We start from the raw sequence: 23,019 nt of genomic DNA, 5'->3' as shown, positions 1-23,019 counted from the left end.
CCCGTTTGTCCGGGTGGCAGGCGATGATGTGCCGTCGCAACCTGTGTCTCGAGAAGTCTGCAGCCGTTACAGCAGGGCTGAGGGGGACGCTTGGGTGGTGGGCACTCTTTGCAATAGTGTCGGCCTCTTCATTGCCCGGGATCCCCACGTGTGCCGGTAGCCATGCAGGGATAGTGAACATCCTGAGTCCTGAAGGGTCGTCAATCTTGAAGAGAGCAGAGCAACCCCAAGGCTAACCCTGTCAGGGCTCTGCAGGCAGAGCAGCGCCACCTTGGAGTAGCAGAAGATGGCTGCGGGGTCGCTGGTAGCTCCTCTGCCAGTAGGTCCACAGCAAGGCGGAGTCCTGCTAGCTCTGCTGCGGTAGAGCTTGCATGTCCCGAGAGACGGCACAGCTTGCTCTTTTGTAGGGCCGGTGCAACGCAGGCTGCTGTGGATGAGCCCGTCTCCAGTATCACGGATCCATCGACGAAGAAGTGAAGGTGGTCCCCAAATCTCTCTTGGAGGAGAGAGGCTGCCGTCTGCTGTAGGGCACATGTTGGGGAACGATTCTTCGAGACATCTGGCAGCTCCGTAGAGATAGGGATTGGTGGTCGATGTGGTGGGCGAGGCTGTACAGCGTTTGCAGGCGTGTCCCTCATGACTTCATTATAGAGGCAACATAGCCGTCCCATGTGTGATGCTGGCCGGAAGTGTAGGCGGGTCAGGAGTGCTTGACCATCTGAGGCATGGTGTAGGCGATCAATGTGTCGTAACCCCTGTTGCAGGAAGAGTAGTGACAGGGACCAGGCACCTGCCTCAGCAAGAGTAGCGGCCACTTGTGAGGTTCGAGGAGCGCCAAGACAGAGCCGTATTGCAGACCGGTGCTGCAGATCCAGTTTCCGCAGGCGGGGTGGAGGCAGCACAACAAGAGGGAGGGCATACAGTAGCCGTGAAGTGGCAGCAGCTTCAAAGAGCTGCAGGGCCCACCTGGTGGTACAGCCCTGTCCACGGGCAAGGAGTTGTGAGATCGCCTTGCGGACCCGAAGCGTCTGGGCGCACAGGGCCTTGGTAGCCGGCAGCCAGGTCAGCCAATGTTCAATGCGAAGCTCCAGGTAGATGACCGCCTTGCTCCATGGAATCTGGACGCCCTCCAAGCGCAGCCGGGCAGCTGAGTGGTGGGCTGCTGTTCTGGGATGCAGCAGCAAGGCTTCGGTCTTCCTGGTAGAGATGGTAAGGCCGATGCTGCACAAGTAGGCAGCCCCAGTGTCCAGGGCCCTCTGTAGGGCCGCACGTGCCTTGCGGATCTGTTGAGGGTGGTCCCCGCACTTATAAGGCGATGTCGTCCGCGTAGGTTGAGGACTGCACGGGGAAGTGAGGGTCGATCGGCAGGGCAGCAGGCAATTGTGCCAAGGCCAGGTTGAAAAGGAAAGGGCTCATCACTGACCCCTGTGGCACGCCTGCAGCGACTGGACGGGGGGTGCTTTTCGATCGACCCACACATACCCTGAGGGTGCGATTGTGCAGGGACGACGAGAGGAACTCCCGCAGGTTGCCACAGATGCCGAGGAGGTCCAGGCCCGGCTGGACGACTGCGTGAGGAAGGCTGTCGAAGGCACCCTGTACGTCGATCAGCAAGAGCATCACGAGGTCCCCACCGGCCTTGGCGTCCTCCAGGGTGGACACCTTGTCAGCGATGGAGTCCGCAGTGCACCGCCGCCGCTGGAAGCCCTTCTGTTGGTCTGCCAGGAAGCCGCTAGCACCGGCCACCCAGTCCAGTCGCGCTAGAGCCATGGCCTCCATCACCTTGCAGGCAGCGGAAGTGAGGGAGACCGGTCGATAGGATGACAGTTCCCTAGCCGGTTTTTTTTTTTGGCCTTGAGCAGCTGTGCGCCATGCCTCTGGCACCTGCCCTGACTGCCAAATCTCATTGAAGAACTCGAGCAGGCGCTGTTGCTCGCTGGCGGCCAGGTTGCAGAGCATCTGTGGCATTACACCGTCTGCTCCTGGTGCACTGTGGCGTTTCCCTCGCCTCAGAGCCGCCTGGAGCTCGTGCAGGGCAAGTGGCTCTTGGCAGAGGGCAGCGACCTGGCTGGAAGTCCAAGCAGGGTGGAGGCTGTATAGACAGGTGGGCAGTTGGGCAAGGGGGTGTCCGACCAGCAGGATGACTGCACTTTGTGGCACGGGAGGGGCGAACCGGTCCGCCAGAAGTTCCGCGAGAGCCTCTTCGCTGATTCCTAGCGAGATGGCCACAGCGAGCACGGGTTGACAGCTCGTCCTCTTGCCGGTGAGTGACTTGAGCAGTCGCCAGGCTAGGGGGCCCCTTGAACGGTCCTTGACTCCATGATTGAATGCACCATGCTAAATATCAAAGTAGTTGTTCTAAATATGTAACATATGTGTCGCCACATAACTCAATGCAGTGCGCTAAATGCCCATATAAGTTCATGTGTGATATGCTCTCTTTCATACTTACGAGAGTGAAAAATTGGAAATTTCTATAATGCATCTCCTATATATAGGTGCCTCTTCAATCGGGCGAAATGCGATGCTTGCATGTACGTACGTATACACCTCTCGTCGTATTCGTGAAGAACGAACCACGAACGTGAAACAGCGCGTACAGGCGCAGCGCCACATTTTACTGTAGGTATATATATGTGCAGTCTATAGAAGCTTAGAAGCTACGATATATCGCTCAGGAGCAAAGAACGCGCGTGCTCAGATCTTCCGTTTCTCTCTTTCCATAGGAGCGTAAGCGCAAACATATATGGCGCCGGCCTAAGTGCACTCTCAATGTCACATATAGAACCGAAATACACGCCAGTGAGCACTGAAGCCAGTATTTTATGTTCGCTCTACAAACACGAACCTTCAGCAAGTGCAGCGACGGCTTCGCAAGGTAGCTGAGTGCGTATACACTCGGCTGCCTTGAGTGTGAAAAGTGCGTTGTGGCTTGTTTAGATTTGAAGTTTTGCTTTGCGACGGCGGCTAAAAGGAGATTTTCGTGTGGAATAAACGTTCATTCGAAGCGGCGCTCATACGGTCGCACTTTCGTCTCTGTTTTGGTCTTACTTGCGCTTGCGCTTCCTTGTTTTCGTCTACTTGCCCCCTCTTTCACTGGAGGGAAAAAAGAAAGGAAGAGGGAGGGGGACGGAGGGAAGGGCGGTGACGCACGTTATATACAGACGCCACGTATTGAGCTCAAGGGGCTTCCGTACCAGTATTTAATATATGCTAGTCGCACTTTTAGTGCCTTGTAAAAGGAACTCTGCTTCTTTTTTTTTTTTTTCATGCTTCGATCTACGTGCTCGCAAGCACTCTCCGAACGCGAACCGTCGAGAAAACAGAGAACCGCACTTAGCCGCGTGGGACGTTGAACCACGTGTGAGCCCGGCATGAATTTCCTGCAATGTTAATTGAATCATGCGTATATATATATATATATATATATACATATATGACTTCCACGTCCGCTAGTAAGCCTATAACGAGCGCTTGTGTGCGCGTGTATGCGTGCGTGTCAATTGCGACAAAGGTTCAGGAACAAAGCAGCCCCCTTTTACGCGACCTCCAGATGCTGCGCATATCCGGCCTCGCGGCTCCCGCACTGAGAAAGAATGCGATAAAAAAAAAAAAAAGGAATAACAAATAAATAAAAAAAACGAAGCAAGGAAACATGACACCGGGTCGCGATGCGCGCGCGAACACACGTGCGAAAACTCGTTAATACGTCGACCGCGTATGCGCGACAACGACGACTGGGAACAACAAGGGGGAGGCGTCTCGCAAAGCCAAGAGCAAGAGTGCGTGCAAAACGGCGTCCCCTCTCGCTGTCAGCGCGCTCCACACGCAAGCAGGCGCCGAGCAGCGAAGCCTCTTCCCTCTCTGCGTCGGTGCGCGCTGCATGGCATCGTGGCTTCGCGTTGACTAAACATAGCTTCGCGGCGCAACGGCGCCCGGCGAATGTGCGATGCCCACGTAAGCAGAGTGGAAAACTGGACTCGAAAACGTACGGAGAGAGAGAGAGAGCAAGGAAGCGCGCGGTGCACGTGGCGGTGCGCTTTTAGCCATACCACTGCAGCGAGGACTCGCCCGAGTTGCCAACGCGCAGCGCGAGAAGCGGCCGCTAATGCGTGCGAGCCCGATGCCCGTGCTCTGCCGCTTCGCTGCTCTTGCTGTTCCACGTGCCCGCGCACTCGACGTCGATCCCCACCCCTCCGCACGCACGCGCCATCTTGGTTGGCTAACGTCCAAGCGACCGTCGACCCGTGACAAACACTCGGCCTTCCTTCGCCGGCGCGTTTTCCGGAGTGGTAGGTTTAGCGGGGCGGTGGGCGTAAAACAGGAGGGTGTGGTTGCCTTTACTATTCGGACTCGCGAGCCCGTTCTCGGCGGGCCTTGGGTGCCGCGAGCGGACGGGGCATAGCAACGAACAGGACGAGCCGCTTGGTAATCGTAAAGCGCACTCGTCGTATGCGGTGAACCTGCACGAATGAACGCCGGTTCCTCAAAGAAGGTTTTGCTTTCGACCGAGCTTAGGTGCTTGACTTTATAAAAGCGAGGATTTTAATGTTAAGTGTTATTTACCTCATACCAGGTGCTATAGGGGGTAGGGTTCCTTCACGCCTCGTTGCGCGTCTTTTCAATATATGCATTATGCGTTCAGTGGTGGGATCGAACCAGTGTCCCTCCGCACAAGAGCCCGACGTTCTACTCATTATCTACCCTTATCCCTATCCTTCTCTGTACATGCTGTCTGTGTCCCCTTGTTACGTGCATTGAGGGAACGTGGGCACCACTGAGCGTTCGAGACAATCCACTTTTCAGTTGCATTACACGCACATCGATCGCCTCTACTCTGTCCACTTAGCAGATTGTTTGATCCGGATGTTTCGAAGAAGCATCGCTGATAATCAGAAACAAAAGTATTGTGCGGCTGAAATAATTGTGTGGGCTTGTGTATTGGACTCCATCCATAAGCACTTTCGATATGGAAGCAACGCGCATCGTCGTGAGCTCGCAAAGGTGTCTTAACACCTTCATTGAATAGCCATATCACTGGTGTAGCCCGGATGAACTGCGATCAATTCACATGGCAGGTGTATTTTTTTTTATCAGTTAGATGATCTTGCGCCACTCCATTAACCGGTGCATATCAAACTATTTAGGCAGAATTATTGGTTTCAGCGGTGACATGCACAGTGATGTTCCTCGACGTCTTTACAAAAATCTGTACACAGATGTCGATAGCTTGAAACACATTACTAATAAAGAAGATAATGAACTATATCTGAAGTTCCTCAGCGGGGCTGTACGCTGTTGCGACGCCAGTTTCTCGAACCTCGACCAGCGTTACTATTGGGTAGCGTGGCGTTGTCGGCGGGCTGCAGGCGTCCGGTAGACCATGGCGACCAGACAGGGACAAGACGATTCCTAGTGCGAAACTTGCATTGTTTATTCAATGGTTGGTGAAGGATAAGAAGAAGAGAATGAATGAATTGAAAAAGTACATTGCGGGGCCCCTTAAATAGGCCCACTACAATCGTAGGCGGGATCTTGCTCACGTCAACGTCACGTGACATGCACTGAGTCTGGTCGGGGATGGGCTGCTGATCCCTTCTCCCAGGTGACATGGCACGTGCTTGCCTCCTCTGGCGGCAACCCATGGAGTCTGGTCGGGGATGGGCTGCTGATCCCTTCTCCCAGGTGACATGGCACGTGCTTGCCTCCTCTGGCGGCAACCCATGGAGTCTGGTCGGGGATGGGCGGCTGATCCTTTCTCCCAGGTGACGTCTGCACATGCTTGCCTCTTCTGGCGGCAACCCACGGAGTCTGGTCGGAGATGGGCGACTGATCCTTTCTCCCAGGTGACGTTTGCACATGCTTGCCTCCTCTGGTGCCAACCCACGGAGTCTGGTGGGGGATGAGCGGCTGATCCTTTCTCCCAGGTGACGCTGCACGAACTTGCCTCCTCTGGCGGCAGCCCACAGATCCTGTTTGGTTCGCGGAAAGGGTCTCCCCTAGAGTAGTACAGTTCGCGGAAAGGGTGCTCCCTGGAGTCGCACAGTTTGTGAAAAGGGTTCTCCCCTGGAGTCGTACACACAAAGGGGCCTGTCATCACTGCGGGGCGCCTGCCAGACCGGCAACCACTCGAGAAAACCAGAGCAAATTATGAATCCATCCTACGTTTCGATTAGGCATGGTCTTTGAGCATTCTTTTTGCCCGGGGTGTCACACGCCAACCGTATACAACAACGCCAGCATGCCATTCCCTTTACAGCTTCTTCCTAATAGCTGCCGCCATTAGCGGCACCGTGCTACGTCACTTTACTAGCCGCTTAAAGCGAACAAGCCAAAGATGACAAGGTTGCCTCAGATAAAGGTAAGCCGAAATTTTTATTACATGGGATTTTTGTTTTAGACGGTCCAAAATTTTAAAAAAATTGCCCGTGACGGATAGCACAATTTTAATCCTTGATCTAAATTACGCGATGGTGCGGCCATTAGGTCTATAAGAAATCAAAACGATTCATTAGATAAGTAACATCACCACGCTAATTAATGTTTTAATTAATGACTTTAAGGCCCATACCTTAATCTACGAATTGAAGCCGGTGAGCTCGCCAGGCGTATCCACTCGGAACAAATTCTCAAGAGTCCGCCACTTTCGATGAGATGGATCTTTCTTTTTAAGAAAACGCTGTCTTCTGCATTGAAGCACAAAAAGTAACTGGAATACCAATGCATTTAGTCGGACAGTTTTAAAATTAATATCTCGAAACTGGAGCAGTCCTGACAATTCGTTCCAAGTGAATAGGGCTTGTGAACTCTACAATTCGTAGATCAACATATGTACCGTAAAATAATTAAATAAGAAGTTTGTTATGGCAATTACGTTAAGTATTTAATTAGGCATTTTTGATTTCTCGTAGAAGTGATGGCCGCCTCATCGAGTAATTTAGATCAAGAGAGAGAACTTAAAAAATCAGGGATTATAATTGTGCTCTCTGCCGCAGGTAATTTTTTTTTAAATTTACTTTTTAAAGAGAACCAAAACACCCTGCATGTATACCGAAACGCCGGCCAATCTGTTCGTGTCACTTCAGCCCTGGCTTTTCCTGTTTTAGTCCGCTCAGAAGACGACTTATTTTCCGGCCTGAGAAGCCTTGCACGTTTCCGTCCGGATGACCCCTCTTTACGGCGGTGACGAGCGGTAAGCAACGCGAGGCGGCACGGCAAATTTCAGACGTTCGCGGCGCCGTCGTCAGCGTGCGCCGTGCTGTACACTTCGTGCGGGCGTGTGTTACATAGTACACAGTGTGCGAGGTGCAAGCCGAGTGCACGCGAGATGGTCCTTCCAGTGTGGACGTCGGCCCGCGGCCAATGATCGGCCACTCGCGTGCTGCTCGCTCTTCTATCGCGTGCACGTCCAACGCACCGTAGCACTATACACAGCATGGCGGATAGCGCGACGGGACAGCTCACGCTGATCGCTATTGCGTCGCTCAATGTTGCACGTGCTTAGGTACAGACACGGCAATGATCTAGAAGGCACGGTCTGTCGCGATAGTAGTGATCACTGCCAGGGAGAGGCGTGGAGGGAGCAGGCTTCGCTGTGAGACGAATGCCCAACCATCGATATGTCGAGTGTAGACCCTCTGGTCCTCGCAAACCCAACGAAACCCACGCAGAACAGTTTGTAGCTGCGAGTACACATTCGGACTGCGGAAGGATACGAACGTAAACTATGTAGAAACGCCGCGAAAGCTAGATAAGGTATCTAGAAGTCACGGACGCAGTGCCGCACGAATAACGGTGGCGCCTAAACAACAAGTTCTTCGCTGGGCTTCCCAAGAGGTGTAGAAACATTGCGTGCGTGTTACTGCGAGCTTTGCTTTTTCCTGGGTCTATGTGATCGTTGTCTTTGAGAGCGCTAGTGTTCAGGGAACTTTCTACTTCTCTCCCTTTCTTATCCTTTTATTCCTTCATCTGCATTTTAATGTGTAGGGTAGAAAACCGGACGCCTTCCTGGATAACTTCTCTAACTCTATTCCTCCATATCATCTCTCTCTCTCTCTCTCCCTCCTCCATCTACGCGCCCTATACGTTGAAGCGTCGTCCGATACTTTGGTCCACTGGAAAACAACGTTACCAAAGTATAACCATTTGTCAGATGTTCGAGAAACCAAAGAATAAGAGAAACAAAGCAGATAAAGGATAAGACTCAAGGACAAAGAAAATCAGTTCATTTCAAGCGGAAACAGACTTCAGCCAACGCGGAAGTAGAAGCCTGTCTTCTTCATGCAAGCTTCATCATTTGTAGCGGGCGGGGACGGTATAGCGGCGGTAGCCTTTGTGCTGTGCTTTATGCCTTCTGCGGAGAGACGCATGAGCAGACGTCGCGGACGCGCCACGACGCTGCCAGTTCCTCGGCGCGTCAAGGACCCGCAATTCTCAGACATCCCGAGTGCCGAAGCGGAACGAAACCGCAAAGCGTAACAAGAGAGGACCCGATGCGTTTCCTTCCGCCGAACCGAGCCGAATCAGTGTATTTTACTTCCACACCGCAGCTTCGGAATGACACGCACGGCGGGCGCGGGCACGCACGAAGTCACGCGCTCGTGCACACTGACACATAAATACGCATATGCGTCATACAGACGTGCTCTATACAACCGCGCGCACGTACACAGGCACGCGCAATCAGATGCGCAAATATTCGGCTTGTATGAAGTTGCCCATGATACTTCCACATTTCTTGTCAACTTTAAAATACTGGAATTCTTGCCTGCGCCTAAATGATTACACGACGGCGTCCCCTTAACTCCTCCTTCTGCTACGCAACTCTCGCTAGGCATATATCGCTCAGTACAAGCTACGCGAGACGTCTATCCCGGTCGTTTCGTTGCGGGTTTAGATGTGGAGGAATTAAAAGCTACGAGAGCAAATTGATTATAATCATTATCAGCCTATTTATATCCACTGCAGGACGTAGGATCTACCAGTGACCTCCAATTACTTGCCTTGTGCTGACCCCTTCTGCAAATTTCCTAATTTCATCCCGGCCGTCCAACGGGCCCGCGACGTGGCGGAGAGGCTAGGTCTTTCTGTCTCGACGTGGGAGCAGGCCACTACGTGCTAGTGCACATTCCTTTGGACTTCAATAAAGTTTTTCCATCCATCCATCCATCCGTCCACCTAATTCTCTGTAGTCCTCGACTGCGCTTCCCTTCTATTGACACCCATCCTGTAGGTCAAACAGAACACAGTTTATCTGTCCTATGCGTTGCATAGCCTGCCCAACTTCATTTCCTCCAGCGCAAAAATGGGAGATCCTAATCAGGCCATCTTCTAATACACTAATCAGTGAATTAATCAATCAATGATCGATCGATCATTGCTGCCGCCGCGACACAAGACTGCTGCCTGCTGGCAGGAACAGACCCCATGGTACATGGTCAGAAAGAAGCAAGCACCTTTGACCATCCAGTGCTCCTTCTGTGCATGCGAGGCATGGAATTTGAGGGTGACATGTCTGCTTTTCTTTTCTTTTTTCCTTTTTTCTTTTGTGCGTGTGTGGGTGGTGATACTATCTCGACTGGGTGAAGTGGGTCTTCACTGCAAGAATCAGGAAACGACGATGAAGCCGCGCATCGCGATGACGAGAAAATAAGAAAAGATTGTATTCCCTTCATTGGTACATTGATGTCAATTTCATCCGAGTCTCGAGCGGTTCTGATTAACACGGGGGCCGGGACACGTATTTCCTATTGCTAGTAGGTACAGCGGGGCGTGGCACTTGCGGAGACAACGGACATTTGCGCGCATGCGCGAGTAAGAGCGGGTGCGAGAGAGGAAATGTGGGGAATTATGCTCCTTGAAAATATGACTCTTCCTAGGTACTACGGAGGAGTTTCTTGGCGCGCGTTGTATGCGCTTGTCCCTAAGCGTGTCGGCAAATGTCGCGGGGCGCGGTAGTGCTGAACTTTGCATTGCGGGTTGGTGGCTCGACGCAATTATATTTATTAGATCATGTTTTTACTACTGGAAACAAGGTGTCATTATTTCGCATTATTGGTGGCGCCTCCAGGACACCAAAGCGGCAACGGGGACATCAAAGCTAGAACCCGGACTGGTCCGTGGGTTGGGGCTCGCAGAGGCCTGCGCGGTCCAGGGGAGTATAAGATCGGATGCCCGCTGTCGCGGACAGCCAATTTTTTATGCCAACATCCCCTGGCACGCTTCGGCCTCCGCGGCCCCAACCCACGGGCCGCCGTGCTTCCAGCTTTGATCCCCCCGCTACCGCTTGGGTGCCCCGGAGATCCTGCGCCGCCTGCTTTAATATAACCTCAGGTGCACTCCTGAGGCCTCCGTTTGCCGGTTACATGTGCCCTCATGGAGCAGTGCTTGTAAAAAATCCGATCTATCGTCGCGGTGAAAAAAGCGACCCGCGACGTGTACAACACTAGTCAGAACATTGCCCCTTATTAGAGTTGTCGGACGATCCCACCGCTGTTACCAGTTGTAGGAGTTGTCGGACGATCTCGCCGCTGCCACCATTTGTAAGATTTGGAGTCGGGCTTGTAGGACGATCGGAGGAACTTGGGGCGACAGGACTAGGCGAGCAGGATTTATTTACATTATTTACATTTGAACATGGGATACATTTACACATTCTAGCGTGACTCCCAAATGGGGCCCGCAAGACGAAGCATACAGCAAACGAGCCCACAGATCACGAGTACATTGACGAGCACAGAGCACGACGACGAGCACGACGCTAGCAGCCGACAACAGCCGCTTATAACCACTCTGTTCGACGTCATCGTTCGACGTCATCGTTCGACGGCATCGTTCGACGGCATCGTAGAAAGTCCTCGTGGTCGACTTTGAGAGACCGGGGTAGGGGTTTTACACACACACATGCCGCACAGGTTTCAGTGCTCTCTCCGAGGGCAGACGACCTTTGCAGCACAGTCGTCGTGGTATCCATTGTCCTGCGTCCCCGTAGTCAGATGGTCACGCCCAACACCAGCCGGCGCCTCTAAATTCCAGAGTGGACCTGGCACAGCGGCCTCCGCCGCTGCACATTGTCTGGTGTCTCGAAAAGCGCATGGGGAGGTTCCGCCAATTACCTCCCCTCGAGAACTCCCCTGAGCTGACCCCTCGCCGCGTGGCTGCCGGTTATTCGCAGTTCTCTGAAGTGCGCCACCACCCCGGTTGGATCGAAACACGTGCAGCGGGCTGAAATAACTTGCTCGTTGCCACCTTGGCAGGCCATTCCTAACACCCTTCAGACACAGCGATCACCAAGCGGCGTCCGCGCCCACTGCCTCACCGCGCTGGCAGCCAGCGGCGGAGCGTATAAACTCGACCGCACTCCGCAATGCCGGCATGTCTAGGGGTCAAACGAATACAAGGCGCGCTAAAAAACCTCCTCCGTAGTGCCTAGGCAGAGTCACATATTCAAGAAGCAAAGGCCCCCGATTTTCTCTATCGCGCCCGCTCTTACTCGCGCCTGCGCAGAAGCGTCGAGCGCCGTCAAAAGTACCACGCCCCGCTGTACCTACTAGCAATTGCAAAAACGCGCCCGCGACGGCCCTAAATAACCTCTGGCGGTCCTCTGGTTGTCGACGTTTTTATGGGAAGCCTGTGGAAGTAGGTTCTGCCGTCGACCCTGCCCTTCGGGTTTTCTTTCCTTCGTCCGCCCCTGTGTGTCAGCTCGGGGAAAAGGGGGTTGACGCTGTTTCGGAGAAGAGGGCAATTATGTTGACGTGGGGACGCCCGCTTGAATGTCTCTCACACCCGACAGGTCGATCATAACAGTGGTTATGAGAAGACAGAAACGGAGTGCAGAATTCTTCTTGCCGCACCGACCGAACGGTTCACTACTAGCTAAACATCGACCAGCAGGGAGCGGAGGCAATGGGACATAAAAAAAAGTGGACAGCATAGCAGATAGCAGAGATAGAGAGGAGGGGGGGAGGGAGAGAGGGAGGAGCACTATCGGGGTCTTCCCGAGCTACGCGGGGGAGCCCAAGCGGAGGGAGCACTCACGAATGCGAAATCGTTCAAGAGCCGTTCCTTAACACAATAAGATGAACTGGGCAGAAACAACACAACAAAAATATACTTTCTACAGTATGATCCGCCTGTCATGCAGGCTTCATGAGTCTCGATGGACAACGGTCTGCAACCATAGTCTGGAGCGACGTTTTTGCTGGTCGATGATCCATATCGTGACGCCCGCCCCGAGGTGGTCGGCAGGCATGTAGACGATTGCACTGGACATCTTATTTTTGATTTCATGAAAACCGTCCTGGAAATAGTTAATTCGTCCCTCGGAGCACCCTATTGTCCCAGGCCACGTCGGTACTTCATGGTCACCCTGGTTTTAAAGCGAAAGCTTTACTAGCCGCGTCGAGCCTAGTTTCGCCGTCGCCAGCAATTTGACCTTCATTTGACCGCAGCTGGGCCGTAGCCTTGGCAACGCATTACGTGAATCGCCGAGCCGAGCTCCGCCGCCGTCGCCGACTTGGCGCATGCGCCCTCCGCAGCTGGGTCGCCGCCTGACCACGTGACTTGCCGCGCGCCTGGCTAGAGGAGCGCCGCGCTCGCCTAGTCAGTGCGAGTTTGGCCTTTCTCTCTCTGTGTCTTGGCCATGGATGAGGGCGAGGCCAAGCCGTCTTCTCTGAGCACTGCGCGGGAGCAGAAGGCTTTCAGCCGTCGTCGTTAAGCGGCGTTTGACCGCCCCACGGATATCGCCCGGTGAGCTGCTTCACTGGAGTGTGTCCGGAATGCAACAGGTGTCGCACCGTCGAGATCAATTTAGCGACCGCGTTCGCGCTCTGTTCGTTTTTGATTCGACGCTGCGCATGTTCGCGGGGTGTCCAGCGTCTCTTTGCATGTCTAGCACTTGCGCTTTCCCTGCGGCACAACAGGCGTCGCGCAGTCGAACGGTGCGTGTCTCACAGTCATGTCTAGCCACGGACGTAGGCACAGCCATCATACCTGGCTTAATGATGATTGTATACCTAAGTATAACAATCACAGCTAAGCCAAAGGTTAACCAAGTGAAACCAAGACTTAACCAGGCTAAACCAAGCTTTCGCTATCCAGGGTAAGCTGAGCTAAGCCGCAGTCAATTTTTTAAGCGTGAAATACTTTTAGCGCCCGTTGTCGGCGACCTTCAAGCGACCTTGAGCCAAAAGCCAGAGCCGTTATCCGGGCACTCAAACGAGAACATCTGAGCAAGTTGCGAGAACAAAACGAGATCATCCGGGCAACCAGTCAAGGCCGCATTACATACGCTACAGACTTACTTCCCAAACAAGTTACAAAAATTATTGCTTCCGAGTTCTTCCAAATGTTTGTTCACAATATCACTCAAGCTGTAACTTCTAGCATAATCATCATCATCATCAGCCTGGTTACGCCCACTTCAGGGCAAAGGCCTCTCCCATACTTCTCCAACTACCCCGGTCATACTAGTTGTGGCCATGTTGTCCCTGCAAACTTCCCAATTTCATCCGCCCACCTAACTTTCTGCCGCCCCCTGCTACGCTTCCCTTTCCTTGGAATCCAGTCCGTAACCCTTATTGACCATCGGTTATCTTCCCTCCTCATTATATGTCTTGCCCATGCCCATTTCTTTTTCTTGATTTCAACTAAGGTGTCATTAACTCGCGTTTGTTCCCTCACCCAATCTGCTCTTTTCTTATCCCTTAACGTCACACCCATCATCCTTCTTTCCATAGCTCGTTGCGTCGTCCTCAATTTAAGTAGAACCCTTTTCGTAGGCCTCCAGGTTTCTGCCTCGTAGGTGATTACTGGTAAGACACAGCTGTTATAACTTTTCTCTTGAGGGATAATGGCAACCTGCTGTTCATGATCTGAGAATGCCTGCCAAACGCACCCCAGCCCATTCTTATTCATGTGATTATTTCAGTCTCATGATCCGGATCCGCCGTCACTACCTGTCCTAAGTAGATTTATTCCCTTACCACTTCCAGTGCCTCGCTACCTATCGTAAACTGCTGTTCTCTTCCGAGACTGTTAAACATTTTTTTAGTTTTCTGCAGATTAATTTTTAGACCTAAATTTCTGCTTTGCCTTTCCAGGTCAGTGAGCATGCATTGCAATTGGTCCCCTGATTTACTGAGCAAGGCAATATCATCAGCGAATCGCAAGTTACTGAGGTATTCTCCATTAACTCTTATCCCCAATTCTTCCCAATCCAGGTCTCTGAATACCTCCTGTAAACACGCTGTGAATAGCATTGGAGAGATCGTATCTCCCTGCCTGACGCCGTTCTTTATTGGAATTTTGTTGCTTTCTTTATGGAGGACTACGGTGGCTGTGGAGCCGCTATAGATATCTTTCAGTATTTTTACATACGGCTCGTCTACACCCTGATTCCGTAATGCCTCCATGACTGCTGAGGTTTCGAGTGAATCAAACGCTTTCTCGTAATGAATGAAAGCTATATATAAGGGTTGGTTATACTCCGCACATTTCTCTATCACCTGATTGATATAGTGTGAATATGGTCTATTGTTGAGTAGCCTTTACGGAATCCTACCTGGTCCTTTGGTTGACAGAAGACTAAGGTGTTCCTGATTCTGTTTGCAATTACCTTCGTAAATACTTTGTAGGCAACGGAAAGTAAGCTGATTGGTCTATAATTATTCGAGTATTTGGCGTCCCCTTTCTTATGGATTAGGATTATGTTAGCGTTCTTCCAAGATTCCGGTACGCTCGAGGTCATGAGGCATTGCGTATACAGGGTGGCCAGATTTTCTAGAACAATCTGCCCACCATCCTTCAACAAATCTACTGTTACCTGATCCTCCCCAGCTGCCTTGCCCCTTTGCATAGCTCCCAAGGCTTTCTTTACTTCTTCCGGCGTTACTTGTGAGATTTAAAATTTCTCTAGACTATTCTCGCTTGAATTATCGTCCTGGGTGCCACTGGTACTGTATAGATCTCTATAGAACTCCTCAGCTACTTGAACTATCTGATCCATATTAGTAATGATATTGCCGGCTTTGTCTCTTAGCATACATCTGATTCTTGCCTATTCCTAGTTTCTTCTTCACTGCTTTTAGGCTTCCTCCGTTCCTGAGAGCATGTTAAATTCTTACCATATTATACTTCCTTATGTGAACTGTCTTACGCTTGTTGATTAACTTGGAAAGTTCTCCCAGTTCAATTCTAGCTGTAGGGTTAGAGGCTTTCATACATTGGCGTTTCTTGATCAGGTCTTTCGTCTCCTGCGATAGCTTACTGGTATCCTGTCTAACGGAGTTACCACCGACTTCTATTGCACACTCCTTAATGATGCACGTAAGATTGTAGTTTATTGTTTCAACACTAAGGTCCTCTTCCTGAGTTAAAGCCGAATACCGGCTCTGTAGCTTGATCCAGAATTCCTCTATTTTCCCTCTTACCGCTAACTGATTGATCTGCTTCTTATGTACCAATTTCTTCCGTTCCCTCCTCAGGTCTAGGCTAATTCGAGTTCTTACCCTATGGTCACTGCAGCCCACCTTGCCGAGCACGTCCACATCTTGTATGATGCCAGGGTCAGCGCAGAGTATAAAGTCTATTTCATTTCTAGTCTCGCCATTCGGGCTCCTCCACGTGCACTTTCGGCTATCCCGCTTGCGGAAGAAATTATTCATTATCCGCATATTATTTTGTTCTGCAAACTCTACTAATAATTCTCCCCTGCTATTCCTAGAGCCTATGCCATATTCCCCCACTGACTTGTCTCCAGCCTGCTTCCTGCCTACCCTGGCATGCTTCTAGCATGCTGAAGTTTTATTTGTCATCTCCAATACCGACGTCCAAAAGGCAGATACAGGGCACTACATTCTTGACTGTCATCTTTTGGCGTCGAGACAGAGTTGCTTGTGCTCTTTTCAACGCCAGTGGTTCATGAGGTCCACGGCGCGTCCGGCGCGCCGGCAGCGTCCAAGCCGGTAGCGTCCGGCGCAGCGCGGATGGCTGTTTGACCAAGACGAGACTTGCTATGATGTTCTGTCTGTTACAGGAAACTATGGCGTCCATACGGACCAGTGCACAGTATGGCATGGTGCTATGCGGCGTGATGGGCTGTGCCTTTGCGAACATGCACTATATCCATTTGAGGATTGTGGCTAATATAATCTCCAATCAATCTGCTTTTCCGGTAGCCATTTCATGCTTACATGTACTGTCGATTACGGGAGAGCCAGCATTTCTATAGTTGGGCCTTGCTCAGGCACTTGACACACAGTTCCATGCTTGCTCCTACGGCTTCACTTCATGTTCAGTTTCGTGAAAACAACCCGCAAGCGCCGGACTCCCCCAAACAAATCCACCAGGCTCGTATTAACAAATGCTTAAAGAACTGACTATACTCGCGGACAACTTTCTGTGGCAATGAAGGGAAGCCTACGAAGGCAAAGCGCGCACAAGTGAGAGCGTTTCAGAAAGGAGTCCCATGTTTTCGTCTACGTTACTTTAAGCTGGGCAAGAGAAAACAAACACCTCATTAGCAACAGTGAAATAAGATAACACACATCACTGAATGTAAAAGTTTACATATCTTGCGGTTTTTCCCTTCCGCGTCTGGGCAAACGCGAAACCGTCGCACGCGAAGCTGCGTCGATTCAGCGTCTGTTCGGAGCAACCGAAAGCACTGTCAAAAGCTCGCGTACTACTATAGCAACCGCGACACGTGTGCAGCAGCCACGCGCCCGTAGCTTTCCCTTCATTGCTACAGAAAGTTGTCCGCGAGTTGATAGAAAAAAAAAATTTAGAGGACGCTTAAGCTTCGCCTTTACGAGCGCGGGACGTCAGATTTTCTGCGACACGGGCTCCTCAACGCTATCGCGTTAAAAGGCTCGCAACGTCAGTGCACGCCGAAGTAGCGTCGCTCCTATCGTGGATTTATGAACCATTCAAAACACACCGTAGCAATTGTAACTAAACGCGACAGCGTTAAGGGCCGGGTGACGCAGAAAATCCGCGTCGTTTCGGCAAAAGGATTTTCGAACCACCCGTACCCAGGCCCTCCATGTGGCGCAAGGAAGTTACTGAAATAGTTGAATTTCTCAAGCTAAAATGCGTAGAAAAATCGTAAAGTACAACTTACACACAACCTACAGACATGATAGCGTCGGATTGTAATTTGAATACACGAGAAAAAATATTTCTGTTACACTAAAACTCAAAGAAACTCCTTTTCCGGCGTTTCTACATTCGCAGGCAATCCGCGGCGTCCGCCATTGGCGTGCGCCGGCGCGCGGATGTCTTGGGGGCCACTGAGCGGCGCGCCCGGTTCTGATATAATCTCGACCGAGTGAGGTGGGACTTCACCGCAGGAATCAGGAAACGACGACGAAGCCGGGCATAGTGAGGATGAAAAAAAAGTAGAAAAGATTGTATTCACTTCTTTGGTACATGGATGTGACACTCATCTGACTCACGAGCGGTTCTTATTCACCAGCTATTTAAGTTCAGCACGGCCTTAAATAACCACTGGCGGTCCTGTCGTCGTCGCCATCTTCCTCCGGAGCCTGTCTTTCCCTTTTGCCCATCCTTGGTGTCAGCTCGGGTAAAAGCGGCACGTCGTCTTGACGTTCGGTTTCTGCTTCTATCCTTTTGTGTCAGCTTGTGGAGAACGAGGTGGCGTCGATTCGGAAAAGAAGGAAATTATGTTGAGATGGGAATGCCCGTTTGAATGCTTCTCACACCTGAAAGGTCTATCATAACAGTTCCTTGCAATATCTCCAGCTGGCGCTCGCCTCCCTCTCATCGCGGCCCCCGCAAGAGGCCGCGTTTCTACCAGAAAGCCCACCTTCGTGCATATATCGTTCGCCGCGAGCGTTTCCCGCTAAACATTACTGCAGTTGCTAAATGCTGCAGTTGCTGGGAAGCATGATAAGCAGTCAGGGATCTTTGAAAGTTATCGCGTTCAACTCTTAAAGGCAAAGCTTAAGCGCAGATGTGTCAGCGCAGATAACGGGAAATAACGAGGAGCCATCGACGGCCGTCGGTGAGGTAATTCCGTCGATGCAGCAGATCTTCGCGAATGGCAAAGGACGACGAACGGTGCGTGAGAGAGGATCAGCTGAGGGGTGAGCAGTGAACCTTCAGCTTAGCAGTGAAAAGATCCAGGGATGTTTACGTTGCTCAGCCGGGATATCGTTGAAGGCAAGAGCTGTCAAATCGCAGGTGGAAGTTAGTGAGCAAATAGGCTCAGAAGGCAGCGGAGAACGGGATAGGGCGTCGCCATCTGAATGTTTGCGCCCAGAGCGATAAATGACACGTATGTCATACAATTGAAGGCGTAAAGCCCAACGAGCGAGGCGCCCAGTGGAGTCTTTCAAGGATGACAACCAGCATTACGCAAGGTGGTCAGTGACAATGTCAAGCTCACGGCCACCTATAGGTAAGTACGAAGTTTGCCGACTGCCGAAACGATCTCCAAACATTCTTTTTTCCGTAACAGTTGAATTCTGCCTTCGTTAGGGTACGGCTGGCATATGCGACAACGCACTCGTCAAAGTCGTCTTTCCGTTGGATGAGAATGGCGCCATGTCCAGCAGCGCTAGCATTCGTGTGAATCTCAGCAGGCGCATTGGGATCAAATTGGCTCAGTACTTGAGGGGACGTGATTAAGGAGCCGGCTGAGCCTCGTAAATGAGTCGTCACGCTCAGAACTCCGAGCCGAGAGGTCAGACGTGCCAGTGAGAAGCTGCGTCAAGGGGGATATATGATCGAGGCGAAATTACGGATGAAGCGCCGGAAATAGGAAGACATACCGATGTGTCTTCGCAGTTCCTTTAGACGCTTGGGTATGGGGTACTCAGCAACGGCGCGAAGTATGGCAGTATTCAGGACAACATTCATTTGGGCTAGATGGTGCATACTTGAATTGGCAGGATCTGGCAGAATTCCCTCTTTCGAGACAACGTGGCCTAGGATCGACCGCTTACGGGCAACAACATGTATATATATATATATTTTTTTCAAATTTAGTTGTAACCCAGCTTTCGCGAGACACACAAGAACTTGCTCAAGGTGGGCGAGATGCGATTCGAAATCTGCAGAAAACACCACAACGTCATCCAAGTATAGCAAAAGCATGTGTGCCATTTAAGACATCTGAGAAGAGCGTCGATCATTCTCTCGAAAGGGGCAGGCGCGTTTGCAAAGGCCGAAAGGCATTATATTGAACTCATATAATCCATCAGGAGTTACAAAAGCGGTTTTTGGACGGTCGGCTTCAGCCATGGGCATTTGCCAGTACCCGGAGCACAGATCAAGCAAAGAAAAGAACTCAGCTTCTTGCAGGCAATTCAGGGCGTCGTCGAAACGCGCTAGAGGATGAACAACATTTTGAGTAATTTATCCGGTGGTAATCGACGCAAAATCTGACTGAGCCATCCTTTTTCCGCACCAGCATGAACGGAGACGCCCAAGGACTGTGGGAGGGCTGGATGGCATCTCGTTTCAGCATGTCGTCAACGTGTTCGTCAATGACGCGGCGTTTGGCTGCGGAAACATGGTTGGACACTGGCGCAGCGGAGCATGGTGACCGATGTCAATACAGACAACAGCCGCTAACGTGCGCTCCAAGTAAGGTTTGCCGAGGTCGAAAGAAGCACGGAAACGTTCAAGAAGTTCAACAACTTGATCGTGTTGAGCTGGCGTAAGCGCGTCATCGACGGTGTGCAAGAAAACGTCTGGGGAATGTGAGGCTGGCGCGGCAGCAGAAGTGAAGGCATCTATAGGCAGTGGTGCCTTATAGGAAGGTAGGCCACGTGGAAAAATGACGCAAAAAGTGTCGAGATGTCCCGCATAATCACCTTGTAATGGAGTTGCAAGACGGGGAAATGGACAGGGATACCAGTACAGTATGTGTACCCTTTCGATAAATGTTATGCACGTTTAATTAAGCTTTACGTTGCTTTCAGATGGATAATACATATTCACCGCATGCTCGCATGGCAAAATTACGAAAAACGCGATTTCGCGGATTGCGCTGGTGAAATCGAAACCGAAACTCCGGGCGATATCGTCGCACTATTTGGCGTAGTGACACATGTGCATGGGCTCCTCCCACGTAGCCTTGGCCGTGCTACCACAGAATGTTGTCGCCAGGTGTAGTCATAATTGATTGCGAAAGGTGGTACAGACACATTTGGCTGTGCGGTCTTTTACTACGTGGTTTTCAGCGCCTCCAATCGGTCTCAGCGTTCCACCCACAAAGGTACATATCTTCGCTGTCGTAGACGTCAGTTACCGAAGTGCCGCTCCCATGGCGTCCTCGTCGTGTCGTTGGCATCATGCCACAAACCACACGACACTTGCAGTGCTCGTGATCATTGCGTTCTCGTCTATCTTTTGCGCTGAAGTTTCAGCATAAATACTTACGAACTTGCTAATTTTCACTCGCTATGTGCGCCGTAGTCATGCCGCCTATGGGGCTCTTGCATTGCCCAGGGGGCGCTGCGAAAATGGTGCTAAAAAGCGCCCTCTGTCCTGAACTGGGTAGTACCAAGGTCGGACATCTGCTTCGGAAAGCACGTTTACAATGGGGACCCGCCACTTTCGGTTGTGTTGTACCACGGCTTGCAGCGAATATCAGGCGCCGAAGATTTTTTCAGGGGTGGCACGCTGCGTAAAGGCAAGAAATTATGCAACGCCGAATACGTGTAAGCCGTTCAAGAAACAAGCGGCGAAGTTTTAGCGCGGTGTCAATCGCAAGTGAAGCGAGTCACGTACGAAGTTGAACTTCAGGTAAGGTTGGCACGCTGCTAGATTCAGGTGCACAAACGCGAGAAAATGCTTGCTATAAATGAATTCACAGCAGCGATAAGCAGACATCACGTGTGCGTAGCTGCTCGAGCGCACGATCGTATACGCGCCGCGACAGCAGCGGTCTTTCGACATGCCGCGAAACGGCGGGCCTCCTATACAATCTTTGTTGACAGCATGCCGCTAGACAAGTAGTTATGCCCGCAGTGTAGCAGCGGCCATCTGTCCCTTTAGCAACTGATAAATAACTGATGCAATGCATATGAGCTCGCAGTAACGTACGTGCGAATCGCGCTGCAGCGCGAGCACGTGCGCTGCTCGCTTGATGTAGCTTTTAATGACAGCGCTCGAACATCGATGTGCTGCAATCAGTACTACCTTGCTGCGCTGCCTCAGCGTGCTGGCTTGAGGTCAAGGATGAGCACATTTAACTATCTAACCTGTGCTGCCCGTAGTGGGGTAGTGAATTGTCACCGAATCAGCCCGACCATTTGTGGTCATTTGCACACATTTGGTCACTTCACCACTTCGCACCGGTCGAATTGTTAATTGTCGCTGTGGCTGGGTCTCGAATCGTGAATCACCAGCCATGCCTGCTGCTATGTCGGTCTGCCGTCGCGACTCTAGGTGCAAAAGACCGAATTTTAGAACGCAGATAATAAAGCAAGCTTCAAGACAGGCGAAGCAGTCAGCATGGCGCGAAGTTTCGCTTATCCAGCGCGACGAACTGCAGCTATATCCATCGCGCCCGATGCTCCGCTTCGTGAGGCCTTGAAAGAAAACGGTAGAATTTGATGTTGGGATTCAGGCCTTCTTGTTCATGGCAGCCCACGACGCAGAAGTAACGACGGTGACGCTTTTTCGAGGCTGAGCTAGGTCTCTCCGGATCGGCGTCGTCGATTTCTTCTGCTTCCAGCATTGCGTCCCACGGAGAGTCCGCTTTCGTTAAACTATAGGCTGCGGCTAGCTCGCAGCGTGGTCGGCGTGGTATGCGAGAAGTGACGAGCCTTTTCGCACTCGCAACAGGGTCGAAAAAAGTGCGAATCGACGCAAAACTCGGGCTAGAAGAAACGTGCTTCGCCAGAGCCCGGGCTCAATACTACCCAAGCTGGCACTAACCAGATAACGTTTCGCGGGCCGCCACCAGGCGCCGCTACTATACCTCAAACTCCAGCGCAAGACGCCCCTAGTACTTAGGCTAGCGTGACGTGGGCGAGATTTCTCGCTTATGCTGGTTTGAGTGAGGTGGAGTAATACATGGTAATACCGTCACTCGTGGGCGCCTGCTAGGAATGTGACTGCGGCGCTCTTCTGCATTGCAGTTCCGGTTTTTCATTCGCTATATTCTGTAGGAATTCGCCGATTCATTCGCAAGTCTGGAACCGTTTATGAACTCTTCAGACGACGAGCTTTTCAAGTCTCGCATTATAGATCGATGGCCTAACTCTTATAACGTCAGAGTCTGACCATCGTCCGACAACGACACTAAGAAAACAAAAATAATAGGCAGCAGACGATTGAAGATCATATGTGCAAAAGTACCAAAGTTGCTTAAAAAGGCTTCCATGTCATAGTACCTTCCAGTTCAGGAACTGCCACTGACTCCTGCAGCACAAAAGCAACTGAATTTACACCCAACGTCGAAAGTGCTTGAAAAGAAGAGGCGCATGAATCGAAGGAAAATCGGAGAGCGCGAAGTGGGGGCCCGGGATCAATAAAGCTACATGTCAGTGTCTTGACTTAGTCAATATTTTCGCTTAAACACAGTTCGCTCATCTGAGGTCACGTTAGAGGAACGCTTTCCTTCCGCAATTATGTACCGCTGTTCAAGTCATAAAGTACACAAGAGCGTGCAGCCTCGCCCTGATACAACAACACGATAACGAAGAAACACGCCGGAACGGCGCGCTCACTTATCTACGCTCAATCAGCAAGAATGCCAGGAAAGCGCAGACTTAAAATTCGATTCTTGGAATATATCATCGACCAGCAAGAAACGCTGCCTGCGCGAATATATATGGTCTTGTTCTTCCACTCTAGAAAAAAAAAAGAAAAAAAAGAAGAGGGAGCGACGAACTTTATTAGGCGCTTTTGCTGTCTGGCCAATATCGAGACTACAGCACTCAAGACACTTTTCTAATCAGTTAACTCCGAAATGTATATTGTTTGCTGCATAACTGGTCTCTGCATGTCTGAGCGCGACGTTTGCACGTTTACGACAAACGACCT

The 23,019-nt window shown here is 51.3% G+C and overlaps 1 long non-coding RNA gene across 1 annotated transcript in view; it reads right to left on the bottom strand.

Moving 5' to 3' along the window:
• Positions 1 to 23,019, bottom strand: part of LOC140218624 (uncharacterized) — a 101,838-nt gene that overhangs the window by 5,418 nt on the left and 73,401 nt on the right. The window lies entirely within an intron of this gene.

This window comes from Dermacentor andersoni, chromosome 5 (assembly GCF_023375885.2).
Source record: "Dermacentor andersoni chromosome 5, qqDerAnde1_hic_scaffold, whole genome shotgun sequence".
Taxonomy (NCBI): domain Eukaryota; kingdom Metazoa; phylum Arthropoda; class Arachnida; order Ixodida; family Ixodidae; genus Dermacentor; species Dermacentor andersoni.
This window is presented reverse-complemented; position numbering and strand designations above follow the sequence as displayed.